The sequence below is a fragment of the Betta splendens genome, chromosome 9 (assembly GCF_900634795.4).
Source record: "Betta splendens chromosome 9, fBetSpl5.4, whole genome shotgun sequence".
In the NCBI taxonomy this organism is placed as follows: domain Eukaryota; kingdom Metazoa; phylum Chordata; class Actinopteri; order Anabantiformes; family Osphronemidae; genus Betta; species Betta splendens.
This window is the reverse complement of record NC_040889.2, coordinates 18,017,393-18,044,844: the sequence shown is the minus strand read 5'-3', so window position 1 is coordinate 18,044,844 and position 27,452 is coordinate 18,017,393. Positions and strand designations below refer to the sequence as shown.

At 48.0% G+C, this 27,452-nt stretch overlaps 1 long non-coding RNA gene across 9 annotated transcripts in view; it reads right to left on the bottom strand.

Moving 5' to 3' along the window:
- Positions 1–27,452, bottom strand: part of LOC114862637 (uncharacterized) — a 163,659-nt gene that overhangs the window by 5,103 nt on the left and 131,104 nt on the right. The window contains exons 12-14 of one of the 9 annotated variants that reach the window (XR_008695454.1): positions 14,380–14,524; positions 14,108–14,278; positions 11,276–12,309 (exon numbers count right to left, since the gene is read on the bottom strand). The exons of 2 other annotated variants lie outside the window; for them this stretch is intronic. This is a non-coding gene — a long non-coding RNA (uncharacterized LOC114862637). Of the gene's footprint in view, positions 1–7,477; positions 8,182–9,227; positions 10,037–11,275; positions 12,310–14,095; positions 14,279–14,379; positions 14,525–27,452 lie in introns of those variants that run through there. 6 more of the 9 variants (XR_008695452.1, XR_008695459.1, XR_008695456.1 and 3 more) reach the window with 6 other exon arrangements.

The following is a 27,452-nucleotide window of genomic DNA, read 5'->3' as shown; positions in this document are numbered from 1 at the left end:
TTGGTGTTGTTAACAGGTGTAAGGAAATGGGATCCCTACTGGCAGCCAGGCACAGAGCGGGTCACACCCCTCCTCTCCCCCACTCCCCCACTCTCTCACACACCAGCGATACTCTTCTGATGGATTGCACCCACCATTCATCTAAATTATGTCACCGGCAATGAGCTATCAGTTCAATCTGGCCTAAACGAAGCACAGGGTTTGTTTCTGTTGACACTTCCTCAGCACTCACTTCTCGTCCTGATTACTGTCAGGGCCTGTAGGAGTGACAAAGCTTGGCCGAGCTGTGGGCTGGGTCCCCACTCTGTGTGTGTGGCCCTGTTTCCACCGCCGCTTTATGGCTGTTGAAAACCTGTTAGAAGTCAGAGGACGGGGGTTTCTGTTACACGAACCCTGTCGTAGTGTAAATGCGCCGTGGGGATGCAAATTGGCTCGGCTAAAATCAGGCTGCGGCACAATGGCCATTGTACAACTAGACTAAATGATTCCAGTTCATGACACGTGCAGACGGAAAGGTGCTCCTTTAACCCTCCCATTTTATTCCAGTCCAGCCATTTTGGATCCCGCGTTCTCTCCTCGGAGCCTCCCCCTCCTCCTCCTCGTTTAATTCCTTCTTCTCCTGGCATCCTTAGAAATAGTCCCAGCTGCAAAACAGATGTTAAATACTCTCTGTCTTTCTCGCTGTAGCCTGCATTTATCACATTCTGTCTCCTTCTTCGCTCGAATTTCTTAAATGCGAAGGAATTCCTCCCTCCTCCACTCGCTGCTTCGGTCACGGCCTCAGACAAAGCGAGGGGTAACTTAGCACGAGCGCAGAGAAGCTCGTCTCCGGACGTCCTGATCACTGTGGGAATAGTTTGATTTATCGACCAACATCCCATTACGCTCATCTAGGTTCATTCATCAAGTGACGCTTGATAGTGTGAAGTAAAGTTTTCCCATTGTCATCGTGTCTCGTGGTTTCAACTCTACAACTAGACGAGGGTGGAGGAAAGCGAAGAAGGGGAAATTGAGGCACCGACACTGGTGGTTTTGTGATTCGCTGCTTAATTGAGCCTATCTAACATGTTGTGAGCTTGTTATTCCAGATAAACAACCAAATAAATGTTCTCCAAATTACATTATTACAGTTGTAAAATGTACCCAGGGAATCGGCACTTTTATATAAAAAACCAAAAACCCTAGTGATCGTGCCTCCCCCGCTCTCATTGTTTTTATTGAGTTCTTCACCCGCAGGAGCTAAATATAGAACTGAAGCCGTGCTGATAGAAATAATATGCAATACTAAGTTTTGAATCTACACTCCCAAATGTTTTAAAATGCACATTTTACCCAAGCCTGACAGCAAGTTCACAAGACTTACAAAAGAAAGCCCTTTCACAATATTTGCGTCATGCCTTTGAAGTCTAGACATTATATGTTTTTCTCTTTTTGTGAGAAACTAAAGCCCCACATCTGACGGGCTAGTATGTCATCTCCTAAGAGAGAGGTACTTGACTGAAGTCACTGTGCAGACAGTACAAAGCTCGCACGTTGGTCCATATTCATGAAGGTGTAGCTATTACTGACATATTTTCTTATGGGAACAAATCACTAGTAGGGTGTGAGGGAGCCGCACTCTTCCTCACTCTGTCACAGTCGTCTGAACTCGATCCGAGTCCAGTCTTCGCGTCACGGCTGTCGCTGGGAAGGTTCCCGTGGATGGGACGGGTTCCGGGGACCCCCCTTTTCAGACGGACGGATGATTAGGAACTTGCTGTTCTTAATCATCTTTGTGTAGAAGCTACAAATGGTCACATGTTAAATCAGTCGACCTCAAGAGAGGAAATAAACAGATTGGAACCATGTCGTATCTGAATACACTCCTCATGCAGGTTTTCTCACTGATGTAACTACATACTAAGAGGCAGAACCAAAGTGTCAGGCGGCATATTTTTTCTCACTCCAGCAATTAGTCAGCGCCCATGTTGACTTTTCCCCGTTCCACTTTGCACGATGACTTCATTAATGTAAACACACTCACGTTTACATTGCGAGCGTTTGCTGACGGCGCACAAACGCGTGACCTTAACAGTGGCGCTATTGATCACCGGCGCTGATTGTTTTTCTTCTGTTTGTTAAAAGGATCGCTCTCCGGGCCGGCGCTGCTTCTCCTGCAGGACGACATTAAACATGCGCCAGGTTGAGCTCGCTGGGGAATAAGGGTTAGCAACAAGTCAATAACTGAAACACAGCAGAGCGGTGAAGGTTGTGGAGGTGCCGCGTGCACGTGGACTGCTAAACGTGGAACCCGTGTGCTTTGGTGCTCCTGCATGGAGGAGGCTTGTGTACGCTGTTATGAGGCCCAGGTATTCCTCCTCTAGCTCATTAGTGCTGATTTACGCCACAACTAGGTGAAGGCAGGCAGGACGGACCTCCTACCTCCCCCTGCACACACGCACACACACACACACACACACACACACACACACACACACACACACGCACACGCCGCCCTGCACTATCCCCTGTCTCTCGCTTCTCTCTCCCTATCTCTCTCCTTCTCATTCTCCTGCTGCGCAGAGACAATGGGGCCCTGGAGAATACTGACTTGTGCTGAATTATTCAAATCAGCAGTGGCAGCAAGCCGAAGAGCAAAGGCGAGAGGCAAGGAGGTAGAGGAGAGCAAGATCGAGTGAGGGAGAGAGAGAGAGAGAGAGAGAGAGCAAGAAAGGGAAAGGAGTATGGGATGATGCAAAGGGAGTGTGGATGGAGAGAGAAGCAGACAGAGGGAAGGAGATAGATGGAGAGAAAGGCATTATAGAAGTGGTGAATCTTGTTGTCTCTGCATGCAAATAGCCTCTTGTTCCTCTCTCCCTCCCTCTGTATGAGTCACCCCCTGCCCTTCACTGCTTCATTAATACACATCTGTACCCAGGCCCTCCCCTCTATCTCCTCCCTCCACTCACACCAAGTGAGAAACAGAGGAGTGGGGGCGGAGGGGGTGGTGGGAGACGGGTAGGCTGCTCGACAGCAGCAGCACGCTGCTGGCAGGAGGAGAATGCACCGGTAATTAGCCAGCACCGGTACAGACAAAAAAAAAAAAAAACTAGGAAGGAGAAAGGATAAGAAGAGGAAAGGAAAAAAGAGCAAAGCTCTGAAAACAAGCCTCCTGCCAGGCTGAACTCCCCAGAGGCAAGACCTGGACATGACGGTGTGCAGTCTGGGAACAAAGGAAGGAGAGGAGAGCTGGGGATAAGATGGGAGGCTGAAAAGTGGGCCCATGACAGCACCTGCAGAGATGGAGAAGCTGGTGTGTGTGTGTGTGTGTGTGTGTGTGTGTGTGTGTGTGTGTGTGTGTGTGTGTGTGTGTGTGTGTGTGTGTGTGTGCGTGTGTGTATGGGCATGTAGGCATTATTTCTTTGTGATTGTGTATGTCTCTCAGTGAAAGATGCCTTCAGATGCACAAATAAAACATTCACGATATCTATGTGACGCTGTTTGCATGAATTTCAAATCATCTTATAGTCAAATTCCGTTAAGATATTTTCCTCTCAGAGTCATTTTAACGCTGCTCATTTGGGATGTTAATATTTATTGTTATTGATTGATTCTTGTTTGAAAGCTGTAAAAGTAAAGTAACAATAATACTGACGCTGCTACTAACATTGTTCTTATTCCTAAAATATATTTTTTATTATATTCTTCCTTTCTTGGACTTGAACGGCGGTGCGTGAGTTATGGGTTCTGTTAAATGCCATTATATTTTATTTGTACTGTCACAGCATTTACTTTGCTGTGGCCCAGCCCCATTATTTACCCCAACATGTAAGAGACCATCTCAGCCTTGATAATGCTAAAATGCCAGATGGCATCTCCCGAGGTCATAAAGGTGTGATTTCCCTTAATGACGCGATATGAGAGCGGCACTTCATCTCTTGGTGTTGTTGAAGGTTAATGAACTCGCAAGTCTAATGAAGAGACGCTGACCTGTCCTTATTAATTAACTAAGAAGCTCTAAATTTGCGCTGTGGCTTTTTTAGAAGGAGCTTCAGAGACGAGGGTGAGTGTGAGCCTGCGACAGAGAGAACTTGACCCTGGAGTCCTTTGCTTGCCTCATTAGCGAGAGGACTTGGTTCATTAAATGATGTGGGCTAAGCACAGATCACAGACTAGAGGCTGTGTCTGGGCTTTATATCAGTCCATTTAGGATTTTTCAGAGAAAGAACTGAAAAAGTGTTTTCATTGTCGCACACCTGCTTAGTGTTGAGCCTTGAGACAGACACGTACATGGCTGATCACAGCGAGTTCCTGTTTGGTCCCACTCCCTGAAATTTAGATCAGCCACAGAACAGCAGTTATGTCTAGTTAAGACTGTTTTAGTAGCATGAAAAGTCACAAAGTACTTTAGCGAATGTAGATTAACTCAGAGAACTGCTTCCTGTCAGTCAGGACCAAATAGGAACTCAGCAAACACTTTTGGAATGAAATAAAGTGATAAGTCACAGCTGAAAAGCAAGTTGTGTTATAAATATTTAAATTTTATCAGCAAAAATGTGCAACAAAATTTAACGTTGATGTTTCCTAGGAAACACCAATGTTTTTGTGTCCCAGGGAAACAGGAAAATGGAAGTAATGTGTTGCGGCTGCAAATGGTCATATCCTACAACACCCAGAATGCATTGCGCTCTGATGAATCACCTGAGCTGCAGTGATCGGACTGTTCTGTTGTTTAGCTCCGCCCCCTCCCAGCCTAACCGTTGCTGGGGCAAGTACAGAGAAAAACAGGAAGTACTAGTTGTAGTCATGAGCACATGGCAATCAATCCCCTGAGACGTCCCAGGGGACTTTTGCAGCGGAATAAATGATCATTTTGATATATTAATAATATGGAGGAAAAATATGGCCTTTCATTCTTAAATACTATCGTAATCGTAAAACTAATCGTTTGGGTCGGCCCCCATTGAAAATCTGCGAAGTTTTCCTTTAAGGTAGTACCTCCACAAATGTTTGCCAGTTAGCCTTGAACTTCCCTGGAAAGCGGAAGTTTGACTGGAAGCCACAGTTTAACAGCACTGAGCCCGTTCAGGTGGCCCCTGACGACCCGCCTCTGGATCGATTCTGAGCCCGTCCAGCCGTGTGGACCCCCCCGGAGAGACAGCTCGCGGTTTGACAAGCGCCGCGCTCCCCTCCAGCACGACGCCAGGCGGCCGGCCAGCCTCCACGCACGCTGCTCCGCTGGGAGCGGGGTTTGGCAGGACCGGGCTCCGGGCTCAGATGGGCCGCCGATGAGGCCGTCTGCCGGGCGGTCCCGGGAGGCCCGGTACAGGAGGTGTGTGAGACAGGTGTGGTTCTGTTCTACTTGTTGCCCCCCACCCCCACGCCCCACGGAGGCCAGGACAGATGCCTGTGACATCGATGTTGGAGAGAACAGACAAAAAAGAGGGGCACGGACTGGATGCTTTGAACACTGATGACATGAGGTCTGCTTGGTACAAACCCATAACAGATTCCTATAGGATGCGATAACGGGCTCGTCTCTCGTCACAACTTCCTCTGTTAACGCATTCCCTAGGCGGCAAAACTAATTTCTAGGAAATACATTTTACTGAGCTGTGTCAGTGCAGTGGTGAGTAGTCCCTTCATAGTCACCAGCGCCTTTTGGAGAATGGCGTGAATATTCCACCCGCTCCTGGAACCAGCGCTGCGCAGACCATCCAGGCCGACGACTGGAGCACAGTCGGGCTGTTTGGCTCAGCAGGTCGCGCGGCTTCGAGTAATCAGGATTCAGGGATTCTAATTAGGACAATTACGTCCTAATTACAACGTAAACACATTCTGCTGCCAAAAGCCTGGACCCCTAGAGTGAGGCCTCAGTACCCAGTCCCACGCCGCGCACTAACACGCTTATTATTGTTATGCTACGAAACCCAGCAGCCCCACATTTGACTGCGCTCGGCCCAAAGAGCCATCAGCTGACACGCCCAAAACCTCACGCGCCGCATTTCTGAACACCGGGCTTCAGGAGGTGGACATGCTGGAGATATTAGACCTCATCAGGCAGCAGCTGGGAGTCAGCATCGCATTTCACAGGGGGAACATCAGCGGAGGGCTCACGTCTGACTCACAACAGGCACCAGAAAGAAAAGCAATCAAACCACTTATTCACGGGAAAACATTGCGTTCGGCTCGGGAACAGGTCCGCTCCCGGGTCGTCCTGGCTCTGCTCGGCCGCGTGCTGGAGGAAACAGACAGCGGCTGACAGGGCAGCGCCGGCCCGTCCCTCCCCGGCCCGCGGGCTCAGAGGTGGGAACCACGGCAGCTTCGAGCGGGGGAGGTGACACCATGTCAGGGCGCTGTCACTTTCCAGGACGAGCAGGGGGGGAAAAAGAGGCTCAGCGGGGTCAAAGGGCAGCCGCACCTCTGAGGAGCCCGGCGTACGCTCACGCTTCAGTCCCAGCTCGCTCCCGAGCTGCTGTTTATCGTTTCATCACCCTGCTGCTCCATCACTGTCTCCTGCTCCCTGTGGAAGTCATTGGCGGCGAGCCTCGGCGTGATGAGAGTCTTTCCAATAAAAACCCATCTATGGAATCGTTTTACAATAATACACTGCAGCGTCTTTTAACAGCTCGACCCTTGAACGTGACGCGTGCCCGCGTATCGTTGGGCGCCACTCGACCGTCGCGTGAGGAGCGGGGCTCCGGGCTCGGCCGTCCGCGCCCGGCCCACCTCCGGCACCGCGTAAGCGCCCTAATTGTCATGCCACTTCCCATTAGGCGCGTCGTCCCTCATCATGCGCCTCCGTGCCCATTGGTTCGGCCAGCTGCTGGGAAGAGGGCGCGCGAGCGCGGGGCCGGGTGTCACCGTTGGCTTTATCGATGCCACCGGGGATCGAACACCGGTGAACGCGGGATGATCCGTTGGGAGCTGTGGGATCATGTAAACTTTTATTTGTGTTGTCGGTGGAGGTGCTTTTCACGCTTTCACTTTAGCTGGAACTTCACAAATATCACATTTTGGCCAGTTTTCCCGCAGAGGGAAAAAATCTAATCCCCGTAGGTTACTGGCTGCTTGGAATAAAGCAGCGTTAAGTACACGAGGAATACATTTGAACAGCTTGATATTAGACAGCTTTTGTTCTGTCTCATTACCTTGGCAAATGTAATCTGGGATTCCAAAAGACTCCCATTCTTTCCAAGCGCATATGCTCGCTGTGATAGTATTTCTCCGGCGAGCTCCTTCCTCTCTGAGAATAGCTGGACCTGACAGCTCTTCCACCCCCACCTGCCACCATTTGGACAAAGCTGAAACTATATCCAGCAAATGAGGCAGGGAACGAAGGCCATGGCTGACTGGTCTCAAGGTGAAGGCGAAGGCTGCGTCCAGGGGGGGAGGTGTGTGTGTGTGTGGAGGGGGGGGGTTGAGAGGCAGGAACGAGAGGCTTTTCAACATCAGGCTGCTTCGCGGACGTGATGAGCTCACTTCCTGCTGCGGGGCATGTCTGGTGGAGCCCGAGGCCCTCGGAGGCGTCGTGTGCTGAGGCGTAGAGGCGGTGGAGCAGGAGATCCGTGCGGGTATGAACACACGAATCACCGTGTCAACGCTACATTCCTTCGTTCTCTGACTGAAGATCTAGCACCAAGTTTTAAACCTGCTCAAGCTAATTACAACCAGAAACATGTGGCTATTTACCAAATCCTGAACCGGCGCTGTGTGATTAGACAACTTTCTGCTAGAATTTCAGGTTTAGCTTTTCGGAACTATATATGAAACGTAGTATGTGCAAAAACAAGCCAGTTTAAAAAGCACTACAGGCGGTGGAATCTGAAGACAGTGGTAACTGTACAGTAGCAGCTGTGGCTCACTTTGTCATTTGTTTTAATGCATTTCCATGTTTTTATCACACTCAAGCAGAGATTAAAGGGGAGGGTTTAAAGCACTTAAGCAATTAGTTTTTATTCCACCAAAACATGGATAAGCTGCATTTTATTAGGCACAAACAAGCGCCCATTGACTCCAGAACAGACATTTCAGCGGGGCCGCGTCGCCGCGGCCGCTTCGATCATCCCCGCGGTTTACAGGCGTTTTGTGTTCTGCCGGAAAAGTTCCCGCTTGATCGAATATCCCGTAAAGCTGGAGCGCGGCCGGAGCTGCCGTCTTCCCCGCAGCCGGACATAAACTTTTAGTCATCGGAATAATCATCTGTGAAACATGGTTCATAAAACAAATTGTCATTATAAAAGACATAAAGACATTTTGCAAGCGGCTTATAAATTGTTCAGCGAGAGATAGTTGAAAAGGAGGAGCCGCCGCTGCCTTGTGTGCGCAGCCGTTCCCGTGCAGCTCGCTCTTTTATGGTCTGACCTTTCTCTTAATTGGCTGCCATGTCTTTACACTGAGATTCTGTTGGTCTCCCAGCCAAGTAATTTCTCCCCCTCTTGCAGCTAAAGCTTCTCTCCCTGACCCATAAATTGGAAGTGCTTTAACCTTTCCTGAGTGCTCACTTTATAGTGCTCCCTTTATTCTTTTATTATGCAGATAAGATGGATTTTTAAATTCTAAAAAGTGTCCGGTGTCACTCACACGCGAATTCATTTGATCGTCAGGTTTGTGTCGCAAAACCACAGAAGGCAAACGGACCAATGGCAGCAATGCATCAGTTAATTACCTTAAGCAGATAATAATGTGAGGATAAATACACACGTATTGAAACATTTCATCATTATAGTCATTAATGGCCAATTCTATACTATCCTCTATCCTCCCAAAAATGAAGTCATAACCACACACAGTTGTGCATTAATCAACCATCTATTAGGCTAAACAAGGCTCATAATATATCGGTAAAGTCTATGTGTGTGCTTGGGGTGTAATATACTTGATGTATTGATATGTTTATTTCAATTTATTTCAAGACCTCATCCTGTGGCTCTGACCCTAAAATCAATACCTTCATTTATGGTCCAGCACCTACAATCAATTGTGCCGCCGTCCCCTCTCCACGATGGAGTGCCTCTGACTGGACACATGTAAGCAGAGCTCCAGCTCCAGCTCCAGCTCCAGCTCTCTCTCTCGCTCTCTCTCTCTCTCTCTCTCTCTCTCTCTCTCTCTCTCTCCAGGCTCCTTCTGTGTTGCTCTGCAGTGGGAGGTAACTGGTCACTCAAATCCAAGATTGGCTGCCGGTCGTCATCCTATACAGCACCCCCCCCCCCCCCCCCCCCATCCCTCCTCTGCATCCTCCTCCAGCTCTCACCTCCCTGCTAGCGCTCGTGAGTGGCAGCTATATGGCTCTGATTCACGATAAACAAAGCGCACAGCCAACAGCAGAATGAGAGAAGCAGATGCAGAACAAATGTAAATGGCTCGTGGTTCTGTCGCGAGCGTCTCCTCTTTCCATGCTGCGCTCGCCGTCTCGCCTTTTTTTTTCCCCTCCTCTCCCGTGGCACACTTATTAGCAGAAAACCGGTGATCTCATAGCTCTGAAATATAGACGCGGCGCGCGGGCAGCCACGCCGCGGCACCCCGCCGACCGCGCGGCCGAGCTGCCTTCCCACCAACATAAACAAAGCTGTTAAGAACATCGCCTGGACCTGGCGAGGGACGTCCCGCCATTTAGCGTAGTCACCTCCTTTTAGTAAAAGCATGAGGGTGAGGGAAGCCAGGAGGGTTTTATTCTTCTTAAAAACCATGCATGAGCTGGCGGTATTACTCAAACAGCCCCTTTGCCTCCGCTGGATTTATTAGCCAATTTCCACTACCATTGTCTTTCACTTCAATCTCAGAAGTGAGGGTGCACTGGGCAGAATATAGGGCTGCAATCATCCGAGTGTGTGGCGACAAAACCTCCAGCGCTCGCACCTGGAACTCAATAGATATTCATGAACATTCTCGTATTTAGAGAAGGAAATAACTTAATACCGACAGTGTCGATGGAATAATAGCCATTTCCTGACTGACTTGCAGCCCCTCAGAAAATGAGATTGCGCGGGCCGTCATTTTTCTTGTCTGCTGGGTGTTTCCGCGCAGAGGTCTGCGGCTGCGGCTATGCTCCCTGCATCTGCAATGAGGTACAGACAGGGAGAGGCGGATGAAAGAGGGAGGGCGTCGGAGGAAGAGCGAGGGAGAACTGAGGGTGACTGAGTGAGATAGAGCGACTCCAGAAGGAGGCAGAGGGGGCTGTTGTCAGATTTAGCATGAATAAAAATGGGGGTTTGAAAAAAAAAAAACAGAATCGTAATACGTGTCATCTTCCGAAGCGCAAACACGGGGGCCTTTCATCCCGCCCCGGTTTCCTGAGGTGAAAGACCTCCCGGGCTTTAGTGTAAACAGGACACAGCCCGACCCAGCCCAGAGATGCCAAGGCAAATACTTCATTCCTCGTCGCCATTAAGATTGATTACGTCTGCAAAGGATGGCGATGCGAGTGCGTCCGCTAAGGATGAGAGGCAAAAAAATAAAAGAAGGGAACAACAGAGAGACGAGGCGAGAAAGAGGGAGAGAGGGAATTGGGCGACGTGAATGGATGTCTGACCTGAGAGACAAAATAATCTTTAAAGTATCACTCCCTCTGCCACCGGCGTTATAAATTAAGCATCTCACAGAGGAGCTCCGTCCTGCAGCCCCCTCCCTCTCTCCCTCCCTCCCTCCCTCCCTCCCTCACAATTAGATTTCTCCCCCATGCGAGCCTTCCTCATCCCTCCGCTTCCACTCAGGCCTTCATCAGCACCCACACGCTCATTCGCATTCGGCCGCTCAACCCTCGCGCGTGCGCAGCGTTCGTCATGAGGCCGCTCGGCGCAATTACCGGCGTCCAAAAACCCCCAATCAACCCGTAAGAACTGAGGCCGCGCACGCAGACGCACGCTGCGCTTTGAAATCAACAATACACGCTCCCAACTTTCTTCACACTTCATTCTGCCCTGTCAACCTTTGCCTTCTCTGCTGTCAAGACCTTGAGAGAATTAGGAACTTTTAGTGCTAGCAGGTATAACAGGATTGCACTCCCGAGCGCTCGAGTGGCCCGGCTCCCTCTGTGCCGCTCCACAGAGAGTCAGCGGAGCAAATCCGGCGACGGCTGGCTGAGCTTTGGCCATTTCAGCCGCGTTTCTCCGCCGGGCACACAGACAGCTCCACGGAGCGCCGAGGTATGAGTCCTGCTATTTCTGGCCGAGTTGAGAGACTCCGCTCAGTAGGTAGCACTGCGAGGAGCCGGGATTGAGTGGGGAAAAAAGACAGTTTTTGGGTGGAATAATAGTATGAATTTGCACTGCGGGGGGGGGGGGGGGTCCTCTGCAGAGGGCTCAGGAGCGGGGACCTGCTGCAGGAAGCGGAGCCGGGACTCGGGGAGCGTTTAAATTAATGTGACGGCGGACAGAAACCTGAGCAGATTGCGCCGCTGCTTTGTATTCCAGATTAATTGGCCTCTGAAGATCGCCCTCCGCCCTCTTCACAACACTACTGATGCACGTTTTCCTCCCCTCAACTAAAGGCGTGCGCCCCACACACGGGCCGCGTCTCCTCAACGACGTGCCGCTCCCCTTGTTACCGAGAACAAACTCCACTATCGGCCGAGGGAGAGAAAGTCAGTCCTATAGTCATTACTGTGACTTCAAGTAAGAGGGGGTTGTAAAGCTCTAAGGTGTGAGACTCAACATTCTGTGGGCTGTACAACATGCTACAGGTTTTATAATAGCAATAATATTTTTGGGGGAAGGCGAATAAAAAGCTTTTTGTAATTATTAATTAATAACAATCTAAGAGCAGAATCTTCTCGTCCTCATCTCTTATCAGGCTCTACTTGTGGTTTTGTTCATGTGAAACGTGGCCTGAACGACGCACCTGATTGTTTGCTTCTCCGTCCTTTATGATCTGTGAAATTTTCCCCGAGCAGCAGGACAACGGCTCCACCTGTGATACACGCGACACTATTAACCTGCTCCATAAAGCCGGAATCTATTCCCATAATGTGCTCACAGGAACAATAGCGGCTATAGCAAAAGAGGGGCAATAAACAAAACACATCTATCTGCGTTTCACATCACGTCTGATTTCTTATAGCGTAACCTTCCGTGCAGAGCCACAGATGTCAAAGTAAGGGAGTGATCTGTCTTCATGTTGTTCACAATTGACATATTTATTTATGAAAGTTTAGAAGTTTGGAGGGAAGAGTGAAAAATGTAGGATGAATCTATTTATTGAACAAAGGACGGCAAAGCACCACAACAAACATCAGGCGAAAACACTCCAGATCCAAGATCTTTCAGTCAGGAGAGATGTGAAAGTGTTCTCAGAGGAGAATTGCCCCTGCGGACGACAAATGCCAAAACAACTCTGACAAAGAAAGAAAGGGAGAAAATATGAGTGAACAGAAGGAACAACAATTATTTATGTAAATAATGCGCCAATGCTGCTTATAATTAGTGGGAAAATTAAGCAGAAAAGAAAAGGGGGGGAAAAAAAACATCACGCATGTCACCCAACTAATTTTTCTCATGCAAATTAACAATCGAAATTATAAATGGAAATGGTGTTGTTGTGATCGAGAGAGAGAGAGGGCGAGAGAGAGAGAGAGAGAGAGAGAGAAAGCAACGAGAGATGCCCTGCTTTTTTTTTCTTTCCGTAACTCTGTTTGGAATTCATTAAGCCGCTGAAGCAAGTGGAGGCAGATGTAGTTTGACACAAAGGGTGAGGTCGATAGTTACGGCAGGAGGAGAGAAGTTAGGATTATTGTTTTGGATGGAACGGGCCTCAAAAATAGAATCCTTTCATGTGAGAGGGCTTGTGTGATTTTAATACGCTTAAAACTCCATCCGCCGTCCTCTTCGTCGCTCATTACACCTTCACACTGCTTGGAGGGTGAGGGGGGGGGGCGACCTGTCCAGGGGGGTGCCCGCTCTGGACAGCAGCTGGGATTTGCTCCAGCAACCCCTCACGCTGACGGATGTTTGAGTCACCGAACACTTGCAGCCTATTGTCACTTGCGGGGGATTTTGCGGTTTGTTTATTCAGCTTTGATCCCGTTTTGATCCATTGTAACAGCTGACCCGTGCCGCTCGCTCCCCCCCCTTCGCCTTGTGTCAGATGTGCCGTCACAGCTATCAGACGCCAGACCCCTGCCGCTCTCCCAGGTAGAGGTGCTGGGTGCCGGGACTTTAAAGGCGGCGTCAACGAGGGTGTGATAACTGTGAAAGTCTGTCTACATGTGTCTCCTGTCTGCACGTCTTTCCTGTGTCTCCTCACACACACACACACACACACACACACACACACACACACACACACACACACACACACACACACACACACACACACACACACACACACACACACACACACACACACACACACACACACATACCGCGACCTGCTTTCTGCTTCCCCCTCTGTCATTGGGAAGTGTTTTTTAAAAGAAAGAGCCGGGATCAAACGAAGTCGGAAAATGCCTGCCTGGCGTTCGTCTGACAGCCCTGCATCCTGAACCCTTTTAAAAGAGGGTGCAGAAGAAAAAAGGGAGAGAAAATAGGACATGTTTCGCACAATTTATGCAGCGTTAATTTTCCAGCCCCCGCGTCGACTGTTTACAGAGTCCTGCGCATCTCAAACCTCCCTCTCTTGTTCTGTTTTTTTCCATCCTATCTCTCAAACCACAATCCCTCCTTTTACTTTTCCCTCCAACGCCCCCCCCCCCCTTCACTTTTTGCGGCTTATGTTATTCTGATTCTTTTCCTCCAGTCTTTTTTGTGTCACTAGTGAGGATGCTCTCCCTTGGGGTGGCTAAATTTACATCTCTCCATATGACAAACACAAACAAAGAAGCAAATAAATCAAATGTTAGGTAGAGAGAGAGAGAGAGAGAGAGAGAGAGAGAGAGAGAGAGAGAAATCGTGGATGTTTATCATTCTCAGAAGATATATACAAATATAACGGTGGCTTTATTTATAGCCCGTGAACAGGTTTGGTTGTGCAACACTGGGCAGATAATGACTGATGTCCCTCCACAGGAGCCAATACTTGACTGTGGTCAATGTATTGACATTACAAGCCAGTCGTTAGCACTGATACATAATCACAGCTGGTTTCACAATGTCTAATATAAAATAGTCAATAAAGTTTGTACCGTTACATGTACCAGCTACTACTGCGTGGCCCCACAGACAGACGCAGCAGGACCCCCGTCCTCCTGCTGCATCCAGGCTGCGTCGCTGGCGCGTGTGGGTGGATGCGTTTGTGCAGGGAAGCTAACCTCCGCCGCTAACTCCCGCCCCTCCCTGCTACCGCTCACTTCACCGTGCAGTTTCGCCTGTGAACATTCGTGCAGCAGAAACAAAGCTCCAAAGGCTCCAAAGCTGCACCCGCTTCCTGTTTGTTGCTGTGCATCTGTGCTGTAGGTGCACAACGTACGTGTGATGAGAGCTCCAGGAGGATGGAGGATTCATCAACAATGGACTGTACACACGTATTCAGAGCCTGGTGCCTGCTTCATCCTCCTCCTCCTCCTCTCTTGCTTCTGCATCAGAATATTAAGAGGAGATCTGGGTGGGGGCTTCTGTAGATGAGGGGCAGAGTGAGGTTTTGATCAGTCTCTTCACAAGTGTGTGTGTGCGTGCGTGCGTGCGTGCGTGCGTGCGTGCGTGCGTGCGTGCGTGCGTGCGTGCGTGCGTGCGTGCGTGCGTGCGTGCGTGCGCGTCATCGCTTGTGACAAGCCGAGGAGCCCCACTGTGTCTCAGCGCGTCCTCTCTGATACATTATTAATTAGGCAGCGTTTAGAGTAACGAGCAGAGCATTTGAGCCCTCGCTGACACGCTCCCTGGGAATCCGCCGTGTGACTGCAGATCAGAGGGAACCACAACCCGACACTGCGCCGCCACCTTCCAGGAATGCCGGCGAGCCCGGCTCCCGGGAAGCGTCCCGCTGCCTCCAGCTCCACGCCGCCGCTGCGAGCGCTGGGCCGGTCGTCCATCAGAACGGTGCGGCCCCGTTAATGCAGAGGTGCCAGTAACTGTAGATTTACACATGGAGGGTTTGTTTTCTGACTTTAACATTGGTGAAGTTGCTGAAGTGACTGAAGGTGGTGACTTTAGGCACACTACTATAAACTACAATGACACCATGCTGTGAATGGAGCAGCTGAGCTAACGTCAACATCAGTCAGCCCAGTAGCAGATGTTAGGATTGCTTCATGTATTTTTTATATAATACTTTAAATACTATCACTCTATTAATAATGTGCTGTTGCTTTGTCTAACCATTATTTCAGATACTATCTAGCTTTGTCAATAATGATTTAACAAGTACTTTATCTGTATTAATGAGTCACAAATCCACCTCTCCTCTCATAACCCCCCCCCCCCCCCCCCCATTATTACTATTATGACTGCATCCCTCCGCCTTTGATAAATAATGCAAATTCAAACCTTCACTATCACAGTTCTCTGCATATGTTCTCTGTGCCGTTAACTATTGTCTTACACATTTCCATACTTTGGGTCATAACCTCCTGGTACATGCTAACATTACACTCATGTCTTTCTGCCATTACTGTCTGACTAATTCAATCATTTTCTCCCCCCTTTATCATCCCTTCACCCCCCTCCCCCCGCCTCCCTCCTCTCCCTGTCTGCCCTTCAAATCTTCTGGGTCTGACTGAGTCTCTGTTGCCTGCCTCATTACCGACTGTTCAGCCATTTGATTCTCCGAAACGACTGCTGTGCAGCCGCGCCGAGACCTTCTCATCCTTGTTATTCTCCACACACACACACACACACACACACACACACACACACACACACACACACACACACACACACACACACACACACACACACACACACACACACACACACACACACACACACACACACACACACGCCTGGCACAGGCATGTATTAAGACGCGACGAGCCCCTCGGTTTTTGCTGCATGATGCATGGAGCATAAATGAATATGTGGAGTTGGGGTGTTTGTGTTTGCTCCACGCAGGCACACGGGCTGCCCAGACGCCGGACAGTGTTATAGTGCAGCAAAGTGCGATGGTGACAGCTAAGATTTAGCTTTTATTTTTCTAGGACTACTCAGCAGAATGTAAAAAGTGCCTCCATAAAGAAGTGTATCTTAGAGCGACTGCCTGTGATTCCACACCACAGTTGGCGATGACACCACCATTCCTCTTGGTGACGGATGCACTGTTGCATCCTCCCAACTCTCTGCCCCACTCTGGTTATGAATGTTGCCGGCATTGCATAGAAATACTGGGGCAAGCTTATTTCTTTCCCCCACTAGCTTCTGGCTGAAGCTTAATTGTAGTCTAAAAGGCTGTAAAGCATGAGTGAAACACAAAATGAAATGGAAATATCTCAAGTAGACATTCTAACCTACAGTATGATGGTGCTGTGAGAGGCATCTCGTCCTGCTCACCATCTTCCATCTCACTGAGTAACAATGTCCTTGAATTGCCAGTGCTTCTTTCTTTACATTCTGAGCAGCTGACATGTTTCTGTTCACCCTCTCTGTGTTTAGATCAGCACACAAATCAAGCTAAAGCTGAGACATCTGCATGTTCGCCAATACTAATATTCATTTGTGAAATTAGCTTCACACTAGATAAATATATTAGAGCTGAAAGTGGGTTTTCACTGATAAACTGGCAACAACATTGTTATGTGCATATACGCACGCAGCTGCACGCAGACTATTCATTATGTGCCCCCCTGGAGTCGTCCAGAGGCGTAAAGTGTGTGGCCGCGGCAAGTCAAACGCGCTTGGAGGCTGCAGGCCACAGCCAAATGGGCCAAGAACCTGCCCTAGGTGTCAACAGGCCCCTTTGGGCCTGAGTGCCCGGCTTCCTCCTGAAAGCGGAGGCGAAGCAGAGGCAGAGAGCGAGCGGTCTCATTACCTGCTCCCCGAGGCGGCGGCTAAGCATGGGATGGCGCGCGTGCGCGAGGCCCGTGTCACCTCCGCGGACGCACCCCCCCCCGAACCGCCTAATTGAAATCGGATGCACCCGAGCCCGTGTTCGGCGCGCTGGGTTTCATCCTGCCAAGAGAGGATGAGAGAAAAAACAAAAAAAGAAGCAGAAAGCTTCATTTTTCAGTTTTTTTCCCCACATCTTCCCCAGCGCAGTCTCTTCTCCAGTCATGCAATCCACAGAGTTATTGATTTATTTGTGAGCTGTGAACAGGGTCCATCATTGGCAGTGGTAAGAGCTGATCATAGAGCACAGTTTGACGCTAACTTGGTGTACTGTGCGCTGACCTTGGCTGAAGTACACAGCGCGAGCTTGCTGAAACCCTGGCCTTTCGCAGAGGTGACGCCAGGTGGGGATACACACAGTGAAGATGCATCTACACAAAGAGCTGTTTAACTGTCCAGAGCCCCTGCGGGAGCGCTGCCTTTCACTTTACCCTTTTAATATTTCATACGCTGGCCCCGGCCACGCTCCGGCCAAATGCCTCTACCCGGGTTCCTGGAATATGGATGAGAGTGCACGTTTACCCATTTACCTGGATGTCAGTCGGAAGCATCTCTCCCCCCACAGCCTCACCTCTGCTCACCTCTTTGGGCCCAGAGCTCGCTTGTTAGGAGAGGGGAGGAGGGATCGGAGGCGAAGAAAAATAGACAGGAAAATCCCACAAACAGGAGCCGCAGCATAACAAACACAGAAGCCGCACGCTGAGAGGAGGGTGGAGTCGGCGGCGAAGGTGATGGGTGTGAATAAATGCAGCTGACAATGAGGTTGAATTTCTGGTCAAATCATTTTAAAGTCAAATTTGGATTCTAGTGTTTGTTGTGCACGCTACTACACTGTAGCTGGATTAGTACATTTGATATGACGTTTTCAATGAACAACATATAAACTAGACACAATATGTTGGCTTATTATAATGAACTCAGGTTCATAAATACGGTTCAGGTTCATATTATATGGACATATAACTATCGTTTTTAGAGTCAGATAGTCATAAACTAGTCTGGTCGAAACCCATCCATGCTGGTAGAGATGCTTGCCCTCTCTTTAAATAGCCTTTATGTTTGCAGTTAATGATAATGACAATTATTATTAGTTCTCCATGTGATCACTCACTTCATTCTCGTCTTTTCAGCTACTGTACATTCTAGAGACATGTTGCAACTGCATCCATTCAGGGCTGAAGACAGACCATGCTCACAGTCATCCGAGGACAATACTGACAAAGTTGGCACTTTGCACGATCTCCTGCATGGTTGAAAAACTACAACCATCCTGTGGAGTGATGAGTGCAAGTTGAAAGTGTTTAGATCCAAGCGGAGCTCAGATGCCACACGGTGGCACACGGAGGTGGAAATCTGATCAAGGTGCTCTGGCAATGGGAGTGTGCGCAAGCATCCTCAATCGCCATGGATACGGCTCCATGCTGCATCCGCCCGAGCAACAACTGAGTGAGCATAACTTCATTTCGAAGGAAGACAATGACCCCAAGTTCCCCGGGTTACTGCTTAGTGACCAGATCCGAAGCCAAGGTGGGAGAAGTTGGACCCAAGAGTTGAGGAACACTGGCCAAACACCTAACTGCATCAGAGTATGTAGAATATTTATTGAAAATATATGAAAAAAGAAGAAAAAGTCATCAGTAAATCAAAATATCTATAGATGATGATATATTTGTCTTAGAGCATTACTTCCGTATATTATTTCCACTGTAGTACTTTACTCACAAAAGAGGCTTTACCTCTTCCACTATGTGCACGTGGAGACTTTAAGGCAGCCGCTACGCAAGACTTCACTTAATGCAATTAGGCTGTGGCTTAATTGTTCTTTAATATCTACGGATAACGCCGGCGCGTTACATGGAGTAATTACGGCTAATGACTGCAGTGGGAAAGAGAGGAACAGAACGTGGGGTCTGTGTTGAAAGAAACCAGTGAATTCATTTTTGTCTAATAGACCTTTTGTTGAATTGGTTCCGTCCGCATGTGATAAGGGTGTTAAAAATTAATGATTTATAACTATTGAGCCAGCAATCACATTTTAATTAGGCAGTAATTTATGATAATTTGTCTTCTTTCACAGCAGAACAGTTAATAATTGTTAATTAGCCGTTGATGATTTGTCCTTTGAACATATACCCTAATGGCCAATTCTCAGCCTATGAGCAAAGACCCCTGCGAGAACCATCCGAGTATGTGTTTAAACACATGTGAGGAGACAGACGTGGAAAGAATATAGAAATATTAGACAAAAACAGAAAACAGCAACATGTCACGTCCATCTGTAGCATCTCTGTACTGGCACCGGCGTTTCTCACATTACCAGGCTGGCCGCGTGTTCCTGCCAAGACCATCCATCCATCCCTGCGTCGGCGTGCCAGCAGCAGAGAGGGAGCGGAGGCAGCAACGCGCTCCAGGAGAACTCACGCCAAGCCAAGAAAAGTGCAGGGAGTGGGGGAGCCCGAGCGACTGGGGGAGGGAGAGAAGGACCCGCACCTTCCCCCGTCCGCGGCTCGACTACTGTTATTTGTTTGACAATTTCAAGTGGCTGAGATTGTCTTGTCGCGCTGGCTTCAGGCGCTGACCCCGCGCTGCTTTCGCTCTGAGTGCTAGCAGATTGCTGCCGCGGCGGCGGCGCTGCCCTCCTCCTCCGCTAACCGGCGCTGCTCTGCATTTGCCTCCCGCGTTCCCTCCCTCCCTCGCTCCCTCGCTCCCCTCCGTCCCCGGTGGACCTCAGGGCTCTTCACTCGGGCCTGCGCGTTGTCCCCGTACAGATTCGCGTCAAACTGGAGAGGTCAGAGTTCAGGAGGGCCAGCGTTTGGGCAATGGAGGACGATAGTGTGAAGTCAGGCTCACGCCTCTTATTTGAGCCATTCGTTCATCTGTTTGAAAGGTAAAACACAGCTCGTCTTTAAGGTATTTAACAGGTATTAACATTAATAACAGCATTTGTCAGCTTTTACATATATAATGCATACTTCTACTTCTAGGACATCGCCGGTAGGTGAACACATCTCCTAATGAGCTATGAATGGGAGAAATGCAGTAAAGCTCTGTGACAAAGACGCTTGGCTCGTTAAAGGCAGACAACCCAAGCGTTCGGTCCGGTCCGGTCTGCTGTCATCTCCCACCTGTGGTCACAGGAGCCTCCCAAGCATCCGACCGAGCTCCAAAACAATCCTCCTCTAATTCACTACCACTTTCAGCCCACCTTCACACACCTATCCCCTGATTTCTGCCTCTCGCAGGACAGTTGGTTTTCTCCGCAGGCTTCTTGCTGCTCTGTCACCCTTCCACTGCGTTAAAAGTGCTCCTTTGTACCTGCGCTTCTTGTTTTTTTTTCCAGCCCCGAAGTAAACAGTGGACTCAATACGGCCGCGAGAGCAGCCGGTGTAATGGGAGACCCGGACAACAGAACCCATTGAGACAATTATTTTAATGCATTCACCTTCTGACGTTCGAGAGTATTTTCGCTAATGCACATTTCATATGTTTGCTCATGTGCTGCTATCTTCATTTGACAGTTATACACTTAGCATATGTTCGGAAAAACCAGCCCATAATTATATTTAAAGACTTTGCGATGCTGACTCCGCAACTTCAACAGCCTGGAAAACAAGAAGCATCCTTTCAGATATTTTCTTTTTAAATAATGTTTATGGCACACGACCTTCCTGAAATAGCAAACAGGAACCCTGGGTCCAGGTTTGTGCTTCAACCCGATGACCCAATGTTCTTCAGGAGCGTCTCTGTGGCCTGCGGTCGACACACAAGTTTATTTGCGTCTGCACGTCCAGCACGGCCTGAGGGTAATTATAGAGCAGCGTCCTCGCGTCACAGTGAGCGAATATGCATCTTTTTGTAAGTTGTTTCTTTTAATTCGCTTTCTTTTATTTTTTTGAAGACATACCATAACCCTGAGCACACAAGGCAAGGCAGCTGCTAATTAAATCAATATGAGATAATGGAGTGCAATTAGAGGCGCTGGCTGGGCTGATCCTCCGCTGTAAGCACCGCTTCCCTCCCTCCGGGCTCATGCCTCTTTAGAACCTGTTAGTTTTTCCACTTCCAGGAGCCACAATCCCCACAGCAACCGTTTGGAGGAGTGATCACTGAGCTCCGGAGGCTGCCAAACTCAAACAGAGTTCTGCTCTCCATTTATCCACCCCGCACCCCCCCACACACACACCCCCACCGGCCCCCGCCCCCTCCCACCCGTTCTCCTGTTTCTCACATTTTCACCTCTGCCTCTTATTGCTTCCTCCTCTTCCACCTTAACCCGGGCAATTTGCAGGTTGCCGCTGTTCATTTTTAGAACCGCTAAATTCGTATTTCAAAAAGTCGTTACAATGTTAATGGCTCAAAGGGATGACGAGAGGCGCCGCCGCGTGAAGTGAGAATGTCGGGAAGGTGTGTTAATTAGACGCGGCACCTGCTTCAAATTGAAATATTGGATTTCCTGCTCACCAAAATTACAAATTTATAAATTGTTTAAATAATTAGCACTGAGCCGTATTCTTCATATGACACTTCCTAATAAATATGATCACAGTTACTTAACATTATCCCTTTAATTGTGTACTGGGTTTACCTCCGGATCCTCTAAAGTCACCAGATGGCACTATTTAGCTTCCACATACTACATAAAGAATTCAACATGGACATGTTTATGGTTGTTTTTTCTTATGGAGAGCTTCACTGGCAGCTTCCTCTATGAAGTCAGGGGTCACGCTTGACCCCAGACCTCTCCAGGAACCCGGTCGTCGCGGCAACGCTTCGCTCCGAGATGCTACCAGGCAACAAAACGGGGGAACACTCTTGAGAATTCAGCCATTACCAGCTAAACATCTGTGTCAAGCTACGGAGAGGGAGAAATGTCACGCGCTGATCTGAGATCCGCTGCCACTCGCTTAGATATTTGCCGCATAAAATAAACCGAAAAGTCAACAAACATATTTAGATGGAGGAGGAAAAGCAGGTGAAAACAGGAATTGTTCCGCATCAGGTCTGTCTTCATGCTTTCCCTTTGGCATCAGGAGCACTTAGCACTGGCACATTCAGCGCAGCGCGTGCCGACGTCTAATGGGCTTTTAAGAGCTTCGCAAGGGGACTATTTGTGTACCATCAGTGGAAGCCTGTGATCGCTATGTGACAACAGTATTTTAAGCTAGCTCCACTGCAGTGCAGGATGAGTACCCAGAGCTGTGGCTTTCCCCTGGGGAGCGTATGCTACTGAGATCTAAAGGCTCAACTTCTCTCCCACTTTCCAACTCAGGTGTCTGTTTCCAGCGAAGACAACTGAAAAGTCTTGATTCCTCCTTTTTAACCAGAAAATGCATGTTTGTGAAGAAATAGAACAAGACTAAACAGGGCGTTTTCGACACCTGCCTTTGCGGAAGCGAGGGAAAGTTTTGATTTGTTGCGGGAGCTCTTTGGTTTCCCCCAGAGACACCAGACTCACTTATTTTATTATTTTCTATTGACACTCCAGCACTGAACTTGTCCCTTGTTTTCATGTAAACTGGGGCATTTCAAGGACTTTGTTTGTGCCACCAAGATAATTGAACACCGGCCATCGCACGTCGCGCCCGTGCATTCGCCTCATTGTGCACGTGTTGCACAAAGGTTTGGAATCTGAATTATCCAGAAATCTGACTCTCGCTTGATGTGTGGCTCTTTTATGCACAGGCCTACGAACCCAGCTATTCTGAATGCCTCTAGCACTTTGCACCTTAATGTGGAACAAAATTCTGCATGTGTCACAGCGTGAAAGAGATAAAAAAGGCGATTTAGTGATTTAGCAGGAAAAAAAAAGACTTTCTGCAGTGTGATATTATTTAATTCTATTATAAACCACATATCTTTGACAATGTATAGATGTCAGCTTAAAGTCTGAGACAAAGATACAAAATAAATACAAATATCCATTGCAATTCTCATGTGAATCAGAATTTCACTAGTTTTTGAGAAATGTGATAAATATCACCTACTGATAAAAAGCTATTATTTATTATTGAATATATTTAAATTATAAGTGAATACATAAAATATACATATTGTAAAAGAACAGGCCACTAAGAATGTACAGTACGTAACTAAAACTCATAATTACACAAGAAGTATAAAGAGAAGCAAAGCTTTAAATTTGACTCAGACTCTTCAACATGTTCTGCCAGTGTCTGTCTGTTCTGGCAATTTTGCCAAAATGTACAATATTGTCAGCAGCGCGTAAAACAATAGAGTGAACCGCAAGAATTACAACTTTTATAAGCTCCTACACAAACTCTACTCACCCCAACAACGCAGAGTTTTGCTCTAATTACTTCTAATAGCGCTCAATAGAGAACATGTGAGCACACAGTGGACACTGTGCTGCATGGGAGAGCCATAATTAGCAGTCTGTATGCGAGTTGTGTATTTATGACAGATATAAATATATATATAAAAGAATATAAAAACAATTAGCTGCAAAGGGAGAAGTACGAAGCAGCCTGGCTGTTTATTCTCTATTTGTTATAATACAGAAGAAAAGTCCATTGCACCTCACTGATCTTTTGCGTGATGAATTTCTGGAGGAGAGAATGGAGTGAAGTGAGGAGTGGACCTGTGATGATGCCAATCAATTACCGTTTCCAATAGTACTTCATCAAGGGGGAGGGGAGGAAACCAGGAGGATGCTGAAATTGAATCTGACACATCATGGGACTCTAAATTAAAATCTATCTGACTATCATATTTTATTATACCGAGTCTTCAGTCATTTTTTATAAATAGAAACATTATATTGAAACAGTAACACTTGTTACTGTTTGCTTCAAAACTGGGGACTGGAGACTGCAGTGATTAGAGTTATGTTTGATCTGTCAGACATTTTTCAGCAGTAATAACAGAAACAAAAATTACAAGAGTTATCTTGACAGAAGTATTTTTTTAAAGAAAACCCAAGACTACAAGAGACTACAAGACATAGAGGGAGCTAGAGGAGAGAGGAAAGAGATGGGAGGGAGATGGGACCGTAGAGTGTCGGATGTTATCTCAGCTGTGAATGAGACAATGTAATTATGATATGGAAATGACGCTGAAACAGGAAAGTTGAGCAGACTGGAGCTTATCTTGTTAGGATGACGCTTTGCCCACCATCTCCAATATCAATTACTAATGTCTCAATAGCAATTACGAAATAATTTCTGTGTATGAGATTCCATTTGGTTCCTCTGTAACAATATTATTTACTTGAATTCAATTTGATTCTTAAAACAGATAAATGGGTTTGATGCTACTCAAACATTGTTTACTCCAGCGACACGGTGACTGGTGATGCATTAGCGAGACACAAACAACCGAGCAGCGCCACAGTTTGTGTCACCGGGGAGAAGTTTTGGCGAGTGCACAACCAGGCGCTCCTCAGGTTTTTTCACTGGAGAACACACTCCAAACATTTTAACACGCGCACAGGCGTACTCGCACGCACCCAGTGAATCTGCCATTTAATAATTATGAGGCGTAAAATCCTTGCCGACGGCGAGCATACTGAAGGATGTAATTATGACCTCTTTCAGAGAGCCCACGCTCAGTGGCATTGCCTACATTTCCACCCAGAGAGAGAAAAACACTCCCAAGGAATGACGGGAAAACGTGCCCTTCATTGCAATTAAGGACAATAATTCTCTGCAAGAAAATTGTTTCAATTGCTTTTCAGCCCAGGAGCAAAATGGCATTGATGGGGGTGATGGTTTGAAATGAGGGTGACAATGGAATAAGAAGTGACATTTGAGGCGGCGGAACCGCTGGTTAAGGGTGTGTTAGGAATTAAACCGTACAGGAGGAGAGGTTGCAGCGCAGCGACGAGCTGTGAAGTTACAACATGAAAACGTACACGCGCGCACAAAACGTGCGTATCAACACGATACATGTATCCTCCAGGCAGGGATCAGCCGCCGTAACAGTGGAGGATATGTCACACAACATGTTCCTGTGTTTCGCACACTGGAAGCGGAGAGGTGCAGCCGTGTCCCTCAGCTCGGCTCGCTCTGTGTCAGATGTGGAAAGTCTTCGCTGCCTAATTTAATTCCTCCTTGGAAGTGAGCAAATGCAAAGCAGCCTCGACCCCAGTGAGCGCGTTTGGATGCGAACAAGAAACGGGGGACGCCACAGGACGCTGGTTGGAAACTCCTCAGTTCCTCTAGAGCTACGCATATAAGGCTTATTTAGGAAGAGCGGGGGATGGCGAGCTCCGAGGAGAGCTGATAAACAACGCGAGCGTCTGAAGCCTCTCGCAGAAGGACGCTGAGTGAAGCGACTCCAGAGGCGATGCGCAGGACCGACCCTGACCTTTGACCCCGCTGCACGAGCCAAATGAGAAGATCAATGCGGCGCAGCAAATGTGTTATCATGCAAGGTCCTGAACTGTAAATTCAATGTGGAAATAAGGAACCGCGGGAGGTTGGATATAAGTAAAACAGTCATTCATGAGGTTTTCTGTGACATGTGTGACTTTAAATCAAACGTTATTAATTAGCAAATCATTTCTTAAACGGGAAGACAATCGACAGCTTACACTTGCTGCTTAGCGGAGCTAACGTTAGGCTAACAGGCAGCTGAATGTCCAAATATATAAAGTTATACTGTAGCTATTTCATGTTTCAATATTTGAATATGATGTAAGAATCATGTGTATAAATCATGTTACTGCTTTTGGAAATTGGAAAAAAATACAAAAAACAAATGAATGTGTCTTTAGTTGTAATAAGGTGGCAGCAAACACTTAATGCTGCACATCCTGGGCAAATAGAACCACCATTATCTGTGAATGGAGAGTCACACGCTCATCTTCTGTGGTTGCGAATTAAAAATGAAATGTGTATGGCAGGCACCAAAGTCCACCAGCTGCAACCTAAGCACACTGCAGGCTGTGCGTTGTCGTTACAGCACTGTAGCCGCTCAGCTGCCAGGGGAGCATGTAACACTATATAACATGTTTTTTTTTTTTACAGTGTGTAATTGCATGAGCCTAATGCTGGGATCTTTTACAACGCTATGGTGAGGACAGCTGGAGCGTGAGAGGGACGGGCTGCAGGCTGCCATGTTTGTGTACGCAATCCTGCGGTGGCCTCGCATCTGCGGTAGCTGGTGGAGCCGAGGTCCGAGAGGAGGAGGGAAACGGGAATCGGGCTCGCGCGCACGTGCGCATGTGCGCACGTGCGCCGCCTGTTTACACACGCATTCCAGTCCTCATGGTGGGCTCGCCAGATCCGGATCCGCGTTTTCACGCCTGACCTACCTAAACGTGTACACATGTGAGCGTCTCACAGTCGGGCGCGTTATCATTGCAGCGTGTTTGCGTGTCTGTCCGCTCGCTTTAGCTGCTAGAGGCTTCGCAGGTACAGTAGAGGTCGCGCGCGCCCCCCTCCTCTGCCACCAAAGAGTTAACTCTTATTCTCCCTGCACCCGGCAGAGGGTCCGCCGCCTTTCGCTGCAATCTAAATTCACAAGAAAATGGAATCCTTTATATGCAAAACAAACAATGCGGAGGAAATAAAACATTCAGGCGGGCTGTCAGGTCCTTTCAAGAATCAATATGAGGCCTTTCATCTGCGTCCCAACCTCTTCCTGGTAATTATCCTGCATATTTTATTCCTTTCGCTCTGTGTGCGTGCGTCCACACAAACATTTAATGTGCCACATGCAGAAAAACATACTAATTTATATAGAAATACAATAAATCCCTCTGCTGTTACCATGGTGCGTTCTTACATTATAATAACATTCTATTTCCATAAATTATAGTTTTGTCACCTTCGGTTTATTATAAGGTACTCTCCAGTAGTAATTCTTGTATAAGCGGCACATACTGTACAGGCAGTAGCCAGTCAGACACCTTGATCAGGATTAAAGTGTTGTCAGTGACAGTGACCTTGAACAGCGTCACCCTTAAACTGTCCTGTCATCACATTCCTGCCTCCCCATTACCAGGGCCAGCAGGCCTCTGGGACAACACAGAGCCCTCCCTCCTCCGCCCAGGCCCTGGTACCCCGCCATGCCCCACAAAAGATGAAAGAGCAGAGGGAGGATGAAGTCCTGGCGGTCCCACGGCGGAGGCGGTTATGAAACTGTGAGCGTCCGCTGTGTCAGGACACAAACGTGATGGATCGCTGTGTTTACCCTCGCACGTCCCCACGGGAAACTATTTAGTCAGTCAGAGCGCCGTTTAACACGTTACCAGCAGTAACGGACCTCATTAACTGATCAAAGCATTCTCTGGCATTGTGCATCATGTTGTTGACTCGTACTGGACACGTGATCCATGTCAAGTAACGCTGCTGTGACAAGTGGAACTTACTGGTTTTATTAGTTGTAAAGTAACTTTCATGTGAAGTGAAGCTGTGAATGTGACATTAAAGATGTGTTCACTCAGCTGAGCTAGAAATGAAAAGGTACTTTGTATTAGATGTTTCTCTAAAATGTAGAATATTTCAGACAAATAATCATGTTCTCAAATTTCCAAATGGCCTA